We start from the raw sequence: 13,236 nt of genomic DNA, 5'->3' as shown, positions 1-13,236 counted from the left end.
AAGGCTAACCCTTCTTTCATTTCTTTTGTCATGATCTATGTGAACATCAAGCGTAACGAAGCTTACTTCATAATGAATTCACTCTTAGAGGATTAGAGACGATCACTCTTTGTTGTTCCGTAAGATTATCTTCGTGTTTAAGTCCCGAAGGGGACGTTCATAAAATTCCTTGTTTCATATTCATTTCATTGTTGATTCTGAGTCCCGAAGGGGACATGTGCTAATTGGAAGATGTTCATAATTCGATCAGAAAGTGATGGCTAGAAGTCGCTCCAAAGGGAGTTCTGAGTCTTATGAGTCTGTCATTCATCTTCATACTTACATATCTATATATATTTATATGTACTACATGATTTTATGGGGAAAGAGAAAAGGGCTATGGTGTTATATACGCGAACCACCTAATCAGCTGGTATATGATGAATATGATGCCCGAAGGGGCCGATATGATATGATGCTCAACGAAGCGAATGAGTAAAGGCATATATATATATATATATATATACACATACATATATGATAGTCATGCATTGCATTGCATTTGCATCGGTTTTATTGTATTCAGAAAGGTTGTATGCCCTATGGACGGACTATGATACGCATAGGTACACAGTCATCCAGATGTGGTTATGCATAAAAGAGTCGTAGAGGGGCATATATGCTAGATTCTCACCAGTACAGTAATGTTATAGATACATAAAGATGCATACGATCGTGCGTAAGAGGTTATAGTATCACACAGGTTTCAGTCCTCAGTGGTAAGTCAAAGGTTCACAGGTTGATTCTTATCCCACTTATTCTACAGTATGATGTGTTATTATTATACTTCAATCCGCCTTACATACTCGGTACATTATTTCGTACTGACGTCTCTTTTTGGGTTCATGCCCGCGTTCATGCCCGTGCACCGATGAGGTTTGCCGAGTATCAGCTTGGATTGATGAGCTCCACTTTTTCCTGGAGCATTGACGAGTCAGGATTGTATATATACTTTTGTATTATGGGTTTGCCCCGTGCCGACTTATATACTTTGGTCATGTTCTGAGGCGCTTGATTGATGAGCTAGTCACTTTTTCCCCGGAGCATATGTATATGTGTATTATGGGTCGTTGTTCCCGAGCAGTTACATGTTGTATATATACTTTTGTATTATGGGTATGTCGTTGGCTTTGTCCGGGGCATAGAGAGGATGCTAGTTACTTATATACTTTGGTCATGCCATTTACGTTAGAGGCATTTTGCGGACATGTACGCTTAGTCATGCCTTGATAGTTGTTTTGTCTAAAAGGGCCCCGATCGGGCAAAAGTAAGTAGGATATTCCTAAAACACCCTTTTCGTGGTCAAATCTTTCATTGTCTATAGTCTACGCGATAACGGGTGATTCGGTTATTTAATTGACGAGTTTTAGTCCTCATTTGACATGCGAGGACGAATGTTCTAAAGGAGGGGAGAATGTCACACTCCATAATAATCCTTGCTACTTGTATTAAAACAAGAAAGAATGAGTTAAGAAGGTTCAAGGAAAGTTAATCGAGTTAGTAAGAATATCGTTATAAATATGGTTGTCTTAAGTATCTCGAGGTGACCGGGTAACCTAAAGGATTTGAAATCGCGTTATGAGTATGTATATGAGGTAATGTGAGTGACCTTTTAAAGTATTTGAGATTATTAGTAATGATATAGAAGATGGACAAAAGATAGGAATATACTTTTTCGATTGGAGTTTCGTCGAAGCTTTGTGAGTTCTACTTATGGTTATTGTGATTCTACGGACCCTTCGAGACATGTATATGAATTGTTATGGATGTAAATGACTGTGTATATGTATGTATAAGAGGTTACATGAGGTTGGAAGAGGATTAGAAGTTAAACGAAATGAATCGGAACAATTTCAAGTAAAATCTCGGACCCGATTTTAGCCTATATTGTAGGAGGCATATCTCCTAGTATATGAGGAGTTTTAAGGTGTTTCAAAAGCCTAAAATTAAGTTCATCGAGTCTAGTTTGCAACGCAACAAACAGCTCGTCAAAATGATATCGGGGTAAGGAGATATGGATGATTCAAGTCGGGCTGAGTATTAAGACTATCTCAAGATACAAAGTAGAGACTTTAACTTCCGATTTCGTTTGAAGTCACAATTTATCTACAAATTTTGTTTGGTATAGAAGCATTAATGGAAATTAGGAACTACTTAATCGTGGTGTTAAGTTAAAATTAGTGGCAACAATGAGCCAATATGAACATTAACATGCCATGTCCAAAAGATGACTCAAAGTCATCTTAAATAAGACTACTATGGGAGACATACAAATATACATTTAAATGTGATTCATCCACTACACTTACATTATATTGTGGACAACCAAATTGAAAGAAAGGAGTGTGGAATTCAGCCAAGTGACTGAAAATAAGGCATCCATGTGAAGCATGCATTTGAATATTTAAGCATCTACTACTTTATGAAAGTATACATTATTTTAGGAAGACATGGTGGAGGGATCATTTCACATTAAATATTGCTCATTCATCTTGGCATAATTACAATGGACAAAGGATGGTGTATGAATCATTCACCACACATACAATTGTCTTGTAAACAATTGAAAAGAAAGAAGAAAGGAGAAACAAGAAGGTGAGGCTTGGCCACACTTGGCCTAAAGTTGTAGAAAAATATTGGAATTTTAAGTGTAAAGTTAATGGAGTGACTCATGCCATAAGTGGAGCATGTGACCAACTTGTAGGCATCAAAGTTGAACCAAATAATGACTAAGGAATCAGCCATTACATTCATTTTCAACTTCACAACAAAGAAAGAAAACCTAGAGGGAGAGAGGGGAGAGCATTCGGCCAAGGGGCTGATTTTTGAGCCCTTTGAGTCTTGATCCAAAAATTATTTTCCAAGGTGTTTCAACCCTTTAGAAGGTCCCTAAAACGTGAAGATAGTCTTTGGAGCAACAAGAACCATTTCCATCTCAAGTCACCAACTCTAGCCAAGTAGAGAAGTCAAGTTGTCAAGGTAAGATCTAACTTTCTTTTCATGTATTAAGGGTGATGTAGATGTGTGAATATAAGTTGTATGCATGAAATAAGGTGTGTTGATGTTGGAACATGATGGTAGTTATGGGGTTATATGTGTTGATGTTGAAGTATGGTTGTAACTTGACGAACATGAATCGCATGCATAAAATCATGAAAGTTGGTGTTGGAATGTTAGTTGGCCGTAGGGACTGTTTTGGTGGAATTAATGGACTGATTTTCTTTAATAAATATGGTTGTTACTATCATAGATCTCATGGTAAAAAGAATGAAAAGAATTGGAAGGTTAAAGGTGAAGTTATGTTAGTATGAAAATGGTTGAATCTATGATTTTATGTGAGCGATGTTGAAGCATGGTGTAGCCGTGTGTGGACTGTTTTGTGAAGAAGTTAGTGAACTGTTTTTACTTGATATTTTGATTGTTATTATCATGAATTTTATGATGGAAATGAAGGTGTTTAATGGTTGGAGTTGAAACTAAAGTCATTTGTGAGTTGTTATAAGGATTATAAAAATGACGATATAGCGTAGTTGCGTATGAATTGATGTTGTACTTGTCGTGTGGATAGCTGGTCATAACTTACTGAAATTATATGAAAAGAAGACATGAAATGATGTATAAAAATCGCATGTGGTTGGCTTAGTATGTTCGTAAACGTTTGCAAGAATTCCGAACATCGTTATGTTGTCGTTAGAGACTCGTTTTGGACATGTTGTGGTAGTGGACTGTTTTGGACTTGTGTTTTCATTAAGTTGGAAAGAATAATTATAAGTTAAGAGTATACATCATATTGTATGTTGGATGGGCTGTTATAAGTTGTTACATGCAAACGTTAAGGCTACAAACTAATAAAAGTAACTTGAGAATGTCGAAGCCGTATGTGAATCGTTATTGCATGTTATGAATGTGGGTTGTTTAGAATATTGTGTGGGCTGTCCGGATTGGTATTGAACACATAATTATTGATGTTGTATTGGTAGTATGTGGTTGGTTTAGATACAAGAGAAAACATCGCCTAAACATCTAGAAAGGAGTTACTAACGTTAGAATACGTTTGAATCTCCCCGTAGCTTAACCATAGTTGTTGGCGTCTTAATATAGGTTGAAGTATTATTGGGTAGCGTACACATATTGTGTGACGAATAAGCACTAAAGACCTTGTCCGATCGGAAGCACTTCGAAGGAAAAGCTTTGGCGTGAAAGTTCGTGACACTGTTCGGCATCGAGGTAGGTTACGGTTTACTTTATGTCTAGACTCCGGTTAGCGAAACGTATGTAAATAGTAGTGATTGACGGGGAAAGCATGATAGGCCTTCGGGCATGGTGTGGAGGTAAATTCCATCTAGGTTGGTATTATTGTCGCCATTGTTATATGGGCTTGTCGCCATTATTGTGATATTATGTGGGCTTGTCGCCATTATTGTAATATTGTTATGTGGGCTCGTCGCCATTATTACGATATTGTTATGTGAGCTGTCATTGTATTGTGATTTCATGTATTTGATATAATTCTCTCTCTCTTGTTATCCCACTGGTCATATGGAAGAGGAAGGTTATTACCGAGAATTGAATATTGAATTGCAATTCCTAGTATGAATCTATGGAACCTATGATTGCGGTGATTATTGAGGTTGATTCCATGCGAGGCATGCATCCCATATTCTATGTGCTATGTGATGTAATTATCACCCTAGTTGTATCTTTATCACATACTAGCTCCCTCACCTTATGAAAGGGAAGGGTAATATTGATGATCGAGCCGTGGGCAATAATATGACTTGTACTTGTTTATTGCATATTGGTGATATAATTGAGACTGATATCATGCATGACATGCTTTCATATTACTCTTATGTTGTTATAATGGTGAGGAGAGTGATTGAGAGACTCCGAGGTTTTTGCCGGAGATTGAGAGTGACAGAGAGACTCCGAGGTTTCGGGAGATTGAGAGTGACGAGAGAGACTCCGAGGTTTCGGAGAGAGCCGGAGATTGTGAGTGTTTGTTGCCCGAGGTTTCTTGCCGGGAACGATGGAGTGTCCGATGCCCGAGGTCTTTGCCGGGATCGTGAGAGTGTGCTCGTGATCCGAGGTTATATTCCGGAGCGAGTGGTACATGGACTTCGCGGGTCCCCCATGGGTCATGACTATGAGGCATTGCCATAGCATGTGTGTACGGGAGTGGAGTGTGAGAGGTGACTACCGCATTGCATAACATTTACATAGCACGACATTGCATTGCATAGCACTCCATTTGAATGGTCATTCATGTCATTGCATGGCACATTCTCTCGATTGATTCTTGATTTGTGAATTACCGAGTTGTTGTTTGTGAGTATTTATTTTAAAGGTTGGATGGAATCGAGGTTTATAGAATTCTCCCTAGGCTTATAATCCGAGATATTGAGATCCCCGTGACTATCGTTAATGCAAGACTTTCTCACGTGCTAGATGTGTGACCGTGTTTGATTACTTATCCGCTTACTTGTTAGTTGCTTCTTGTTTATATGCGTGAACTAACCATTGTCGGCCTATGATACCTACGAGCCTAGTGTTGTGCTCATACTACTTTGCTACACTCCTTCCGGAGTGTAGAGTTATTTTCGTGTGATGTTCGGAGTCTCACGACCGTTTCGAGGCATTCGTCAAAGACGTTTGGGTGAGCTATTGCAACCCGCAGTCTCTCCTTAGATTTTTGTTGTTCTCTATCCTTAAACGAAGTCGTATCCGCTTGAGTCCGTTATCTATTCAAATTGTAAACTTCTTAGAAGCTCTTGTACGAGTCTAGACCGATTTTGGGAATTTCTTATAATAAAAGTATTTATTCCGCATGTTGTATCAAATTAAGGTAGTTATCTCGAAGGGTTCGCCCACCGGGGAAGGTTAGTGTGGGTGCCCGCATGATCCATGATTTGGGTCGTGACAAGTTGGTATCGAGCTTAGGTTACCCGGTCTATAAGTACAAGAGCAATGTCTAGTAGTAGTCCTACTTATGGGTGTGTTGCGCGCCACACTTATAATTGGGAGGCTATGGGACATCTAGGAAACTTCGCATTCTTTCATTATTTCGTGCTACTTCATTCAAATTGGTATCTAGTTGATCCCAATTGGTATCCGAACTTCTCTCGTTTTACCTTCTCCCGATGATGGGAACTCATCCTTAAATTCTTGCGCGAACGGTTGTTTCCGACACGTGGTACAAAGACGAGTTGTGTTGTCCTAATTTAGATGCGTGACTAAGTTCGGTTTCTAGATATGACTTGAGGTTTCACTGTGTGGAGTCGTGATTAGGCTCGTTATTGTGAGGTTGGTTGAAGAGATGGGAAAGGTGATTCATAGGGTCATAGGATCTCCATATTTATAGTATGGGTTTTCTCGAAAGGGCAAGAGTGCATTTATGGCTTAATAAGAGCGATTTGTTCGATGATATGATCGGTTTTGGGAAGCGTATAGCAAAGTAAGAGTTCTTATGGTATTTTGGCAAGAGTGTTATTTTGAGGATGTGACAAAGGCGTAAGAAAAAAAGAAAAAAAAAATGCTCAGATAGATCAATCTCCACTATAGGAACGGAATGATTGGTATCTGATACGTTTATGAGATAAGTTGCAAAGTGTGCGTGTGCACAAATTGTATAGGCTATGAAATGTGGAGTTGGCTTAAATTTGATTAGTATTGTGATAGCAGAATATAATTAGTGGTTGAGTTCGTTCGAAAATGGTTTTCTGATAGAAATCAGGTTGCAGTGTTACTTATGATAAGTGAAGTCTAGTGAAATAGACAGTAGTGTTCATTCACTTGTAAAGTGTGTTCGTGGGTTCACTTAGCATCTTCGAGGTTAGTGATGATAGAGGGAATTGTTGAAACCAAGAGTGTTGATTCGTGGGCATTTTCATAGTGGGTTGGTATTAGGGGAGTGTTAAAATCGTATATGCGTTGGTCTGCTGAACTCGTCGTAGGCTAATGGGAGCCAGTGATCGACAATTAGAAACAACTCTTGCGTTGGACAAGGATGGAGGTATAGTTGAAGGATTATCGGGTGCTGCATCTAAGTTTTCGAATGAGAATTATCGGAAAGTTGTGCAAAGGTTAAATCTTGAGGATTTCTTTGATTTTGAATACAATGACTTAGGGTTGACCAAAGGGATAAAAAAAAAAAAAAAAAAAAAAAAAATATACACACGGTTAGTTAGATGTGTATGGTTCGGTATAGTTAAGTAAGGGGTTGGTTATTCATACGTGAGCACCTTTTTGAGGACTATTGAATAAGGCATGGGTCAATGGAATTATTTACGGTGTGAACAAAATGATGATGGTGTGACTAGTACTAATGGTGAAAGACTTTTAGAGATCGGTGATCACGTTAGTGAACTTATGAACTAAGGTAAAAGGGGAATTATTTCCATTAAGGATTTTTGGCAAGGGTATTTCGACGAAAGAATATGAGAATATAAACAAGTTTGAGCAGCAATTGGTCGTTTTGAAAATCGATCCTCTTTTTGATGTATCGTCCATTCTAGAAGCGCCGTAGTATTTATTTTGATCTGCTTGCAAAATTTGAAGTCAATAGATATCATTTGATTCACTTTGGCAGAAGGTTTCACTATGAAAATTTTGGAATTTAAATTATTTGGATAAATTATTTATTTTGGGGAAACGTGTTTCGATTGAACCGTTAGATCCGTATCGTAATTTCGGAGCCGTAGCAACAAGTCTCCTCGCGTTTCGCCATCGTATGAGGGAGATATGACAATTTTACTAAAGGAATTCACTGCTGGTTTTTCTGGTGTAATTTTGCTTAAAAGTTGCGAAATTGCTACTGAAATTCGTATTAAAAATCTGCAGTCTTTCCAAAAACTTTAAACCACCATATCTCATTCATTATAAGGTCAAATTGAGTGATTCAAAAGCCTAACTTGAGTGAAATTTCACAAGGAATCCGTTGGAAGCATCAAAAGCGAGTTTTGGGATCAGTTGGCACGAGAAACGAGGCAGAACAGCTGGGCATTTTTGTTATTAATGTTGCTTTTGGGTTCCTCATAATATTGAAAGCTTGGACTTAGGAGAATTCAAAGGCGTTCTCCAAGTTCCTTCAATGGAGTAAGGTCTAAACCATAATATAAGTATTTCCCTTGATTCAATTCCTTAGTTTAAACTTTAATCCGGAATTTCTAAGTAGAAATTGGGGTTTATCCATGAAAAGTGGGTTTGTGGATTCCGTTGAGTTAAAGTATGATTAAATTAATGGGTTACGTTAGTACTTGGTAGTGATTTAAGGTACTATGGTCGCAAGAGGTTATAGGGTGATCGGATGGTGTCCTACGAACTTGGCTGCGGAGTATTCGGTGGTATGCTTCGCATTGTGATTTGGAGGTGTAAGTAAGACTTAGAATTAGCAAGGTCGATTTATGAGTGGATCGTTTGTTGGGATCGCTTAAGGTTGCTCCGCTAAAGCAAGGAGTCTTTCCCGACAAGAGTATGTTGTGGTTTCGGGTTGGTCTTCATGTATTCCTAAGGAGTCGTGGTACGAAGAAAATTTAAGAATGGTGAAAGAAGGGTTAGTGAAATCGAATACTTTACCGCTTTAAGAGTGGGCAAGGTTTGCGTCTTATTCTAAGGTTGGTGTGGTTCTAAGGAAAATTGTGGGGCCTATCGATAACATTCATAGGTTTGGTTATATAGGATTAGAACATTTCGACAAAAGCAGTGCTTATATTCGAAAACCGAGGATGGGGGAAAATTTGAATTTGGAAATATGAAAATTAGGTCTTTTATCTAAGTTAGAGGGAGTTCCGGCTAGTAAGGCGAGAGAGAAATGTTTATGATGCATTCCGTAGAGGTTTCCCGCATTGTCCTATTAAAGATTCTTTAGTTACCGTCAGCGTTCATTCTCTCATGTCGCTCGAGGACGAGCGATTGTTTAATTGGTATCTGATGTAACGACCCATTTGGTCGTTTAGCACTTTTAGGCATAATATTCCTAAAACACCCTTTTCGTGGTCAAATCTTGTTGTCTATAGTCTGCGATAACGGGTGATTCGGTTATTTAATTGACGAGTTTTAGTCCTCATTTGACATGCGAGGACGAATGTTCTAAAGGAGGGGAGAATGTCACACTCCATAATAATCCTTGCTACTTGTATTAAAACAAGAAAGAATGAGTTAAGAAGGTTCAAGGAAAGTTAATCGAGTTAGTAAGAATATCGTTATAAATATGGTTGTCTTAAGTATCTCGAGGTGACCGGTAACCTAAAGGATTTGAAATCGCGTTATGAGTATGTATATGAGGTAATGTGAGTGACCTTTTAAAGTATTTGAGATTATTAGTAATGATATAGAAGATGGACAAAAGATAGGAATATACTTTTTCGATTGGAGTTTCGTCGAAGCTTTGTGAGTTCTACTTATGGTTATTGTGATTCTACGGACCCTTCGAGACATGTATATGAATTGTTATGGATGTAAATGACTGTGTATATGTATGTATAAGAGGTTACATGAGGTTGGAAGAGGATTAGAAGTTAAACGAAATGAATCGGAACAATTTCAGTAAAATCTCGGACCCGATTTTAGCCTATATTGTAGGAGGCATATCTCCTAGTATATGAGGAGTTTTAAGGTGTTTCAAAAGCCTAAAATTAAGTTCATCGAGTCTAGTTTGCAACGCAACAAACAGCTCGTCAAAATGATATCGGGGTAAGGAGATATGGATGATTCAAGTCGGGCTGAGTATTAAGACTATCTCAAGATACAAAGTAGAGACTTTAACTTCCGATTTCGTTTGAAGTCACAATTTATCTACAAATTTTGTTTGGTATAGAAGCATTAATGGAAATTAGGAACTACTTAATCGTGGTGTTAAGTTAAAATTAGTGGCAACAATGAGCCAATATGAACATTAACATGCCATGTCCAAAAGATGACTCAAAGTCATCTTAAATAAGACTACTATGGGAGACATACAAATATACATTTAAATGTGATTCATCCACTACACTTACATTATATTGTGGACAACCAAATTGAAAGAAAGGAGTGTGGAATTCAGCCAAGTGACTGAAAATAAGGCATCCATGTGAAGCATGCATTTGAATATTTAAGCATCTACTACTTTATGAAAGTATACATTATTTTAGGAAGACATAACATGGTGGAGGGATCATTTCACATTAAATATTGCTCATTCATCTTGGCATAATTACAATGGACAAAGGATGGTGTATGAATCATTCACCACACATACAATTGTCTTGTAAACAATTGAAAAGAAAGAAGAAAGGAGAAACAAGAAGGTGAGGCTTGGCCACACTTGGCCTAAAGTTGTAGAAAAAAAATGGAATTTTAAGTGTAAAGTTAATGGAGTGACTCATGCCATAAGTGGAGCATGTGACCAACTTGTAGGCATCAAAGTTGAACCAAATAATGACTAAGGAATCAGCCATTACATTCATTTCAACTTCACAACAAAGAAAGAAAACCTAGAGAGGAGAGAGAGAGAGCTTTCGGCCAAGGGGCTGATTTTTGAGCCCTTTGAGTCTTGATCCAAAAATTATTTTCCAAGGTGTTTCAACCCTTTAGAAGGTCCCTAAAACGTGAAGATAGTCTTTGGAGCAACAAGAACCATTTCCATCTCAAGTCACCAACTCTAGCCAAGTAGAGAAGTCAAGTTGTCAAGGTAAGATCTAACTTTCTTTTCATGTATTAAGGGTGATGTAGATGTGTGAATATAAGTTGTATGCATGAAATAAGGTGTGTTGATGTTGGAACATGATGGTAGTTATGGGGTTATATGTGTTGATGTTGAAGTATGGTTGTAACTTGACGAACATGAATCGCATGCATAAAATCATGAAAGTTGGTGTTGGAATGTTAGTTGGCCGTAGGGACTGTTTTGGTGGAATTAATGGACTGATTTTCTTTAATAAATATGGTTGTTACTATCATAGATCTCATGGTAAAAAGAATGAAAAGAATTGGAAGGTTAAAGGTGAAGTTATGTTAGTATGAAAATGGTTGAATCTATGATTTTATGTGAGCGATGTTGAAGCATGGTGTAGCCGTGTGTGGACTGTTTTGTGAAGAAGTTAGTGAACTGTTTTTACTTGATATTTTGATTGTTATTATCATGAATTTTATGATGGAAATGAAGGTGTTTAATGGTTGGAGTTGAAACTAAAGTCATTTGTGAGTTGTTATAAGGATTATAAAAATGACGATATAGCGTAGTTGCGTATGAATTGATGTTGTACTTGTCGTGTGGATAGCTGGTCATAACTTACTGAAATTATATGAAAAGAAGACATGAAATGATGTATAAAAATCGCATGTGGTTGGCTTAGTATGTTCGTAAACGTTTGCAAGAATTCCGAACATCGTTATGTTGTCGGTTAGAGACTCGTTTTGGACATGTTGTGGTAGTGGACTGTTTTGGACTTGTGTTTTCATTAAGTTGGAAAGAATAATTATAAGTTAAGAGTATACATCATATTGTATGTTGGATGGGCTGTTATAAGTTGTTACATGCAAACGTTAAGGCTACAAACTAATAAAAGTAACTTGAGAATGTCGAAAGCCGTATGTGAATCGTTATTGCATGTTATGAATGTGGGTTGTTTAGAATATTGTGTGGGCTGTCCGGATTGGTATTGAACACATAATTATTGATGTTGTATTGGTAGTATGTGGTTGGTTTAGATACAAGAGAAAACATCGCCTAAACATCTAGAAAGGAGTTACTAACGTTAGAATACGTTTGAATCTCCCCGTAGCTTAACCATAGTTGTTGGCGTCTTAATATAGGTTGAAGTATTATTGGGTAGCGTACACATATTGTGTGACGAATAAGCACTAAAGACCTTGTCCGATCGGAAGCACTTCGAAGGAAAAAGCTTTGGCGTGAAAGTTCGTGACACCGTTCGGCATCGAGGTAGGTTACGGTTTACTTTATGTCTAGACTCCGGTTAGCGAAACGTATGTAAATAGTAGTGATTGACGGGGAAAGCATGATAGGCCTTCGGGCATGGTGTGGAGGTAAATTCCATCTAGGTTGGTTGGTATTGTCGCCATTGTTATGTGGGCTTGTCGCCATTATTGTGATATCGTTATGTGGGCTTGTCGCCATTATTGTAATATTGTTATGTGGGCTCGTCGCCATTATTACGATATTTATTACGATATTGTTATGTGAGCGTCATTGTATTGTGATTTCATGTATTTGATATAATTCTCTCTCTCTTGTTATCCCACCGGTCATATGGAAGAGGAAGGTTATTACCGAGAATTGAATATTGAATTGCAATTCCTAGTATGAATCTATGGAACCTATGATTGCGGTGATTATTGAGGTTGATTCCATGCGAGGCATGCATCCCATATTCTATGTGCTATGTGATGTAATTATCACCTAGTTGTATCTTTATCACATACTAGCTCCCTCACCTTATGAAAGGGAAGGGTAATATTGATGATTGAGCCGTGGGCAATAATATGACTTGTACTTGTTTATTGCATATTGGTGATATAATTGAGATCGATATCATGCATGACATGCTTTCATATTACTCTTATGTTGTTATAATGGTGAGGAGAGTGATTGAGAGACTCCGAGGTTTTTGCCGGAGATTCGAGAGAGACAGAGAGACTCCGAGGTTTCGCCGGAGATTGAGAGTGACAGAGAGACTCCGAACGAGAGATTGTGAGTGTTTGTTGCCCGAGGTTTCTTGCCGGGAACGATGGAGTGTCCGATGCCCGAGGTCTTTGCCGGATCGTGAGAGTGTGCTCGTGATCCGAGGTTATATTCCGGAGCGAGTGGTACATGGACTTCGCGGGTCCCCCATGGGTCATGACTATGAGGCATTGCCATAGCATGTGTGTACGGGAGTGGAGTGTGAGAGGTGACTACCGCATTGCATAACATTTACATAGCACGACATTGCATTGCATAGCACTCCATTTGAATGGTCATTCATGTCATTGCATGGCACATTCTCTCGATTGATTCTTGATTTGTGAATTACCGAGTTGTTGTTTGTGAGTATTTATTTTAAAGGCCGGATGGAATCGAGGTTTATAGAATTCTCCCTAGGCTTATAATCCGAGATATTGAGATCCCCGTGACTATCGTTAATGCAAGACTTTCTCATGTGCTAGATGTGTGACCGTGTTTGATTACTTATCCGCTTACTTGTTAGTTGCTTCTTGTTT

The sequence above is a fragment of the Lycium ferocissimum genome, chromosome 6 (assembly GCF_029784015.1).
Source record: "Lycium ferocissimum isolate CSIRO_LF1 chromosome 6, AGI_CSIRO_Lferr_CH_V1, whole genome shotgun sequence".
Taxonomy (NCBI): Eukaryota; Viridiplantae; Streptophyta; class Magnoliopsida; order Solanales; family Solanaceae; genus Lycium; species Lycium ferocissimum.
This window is presented reverse-complemented; position numbering follows the sequence as displayed.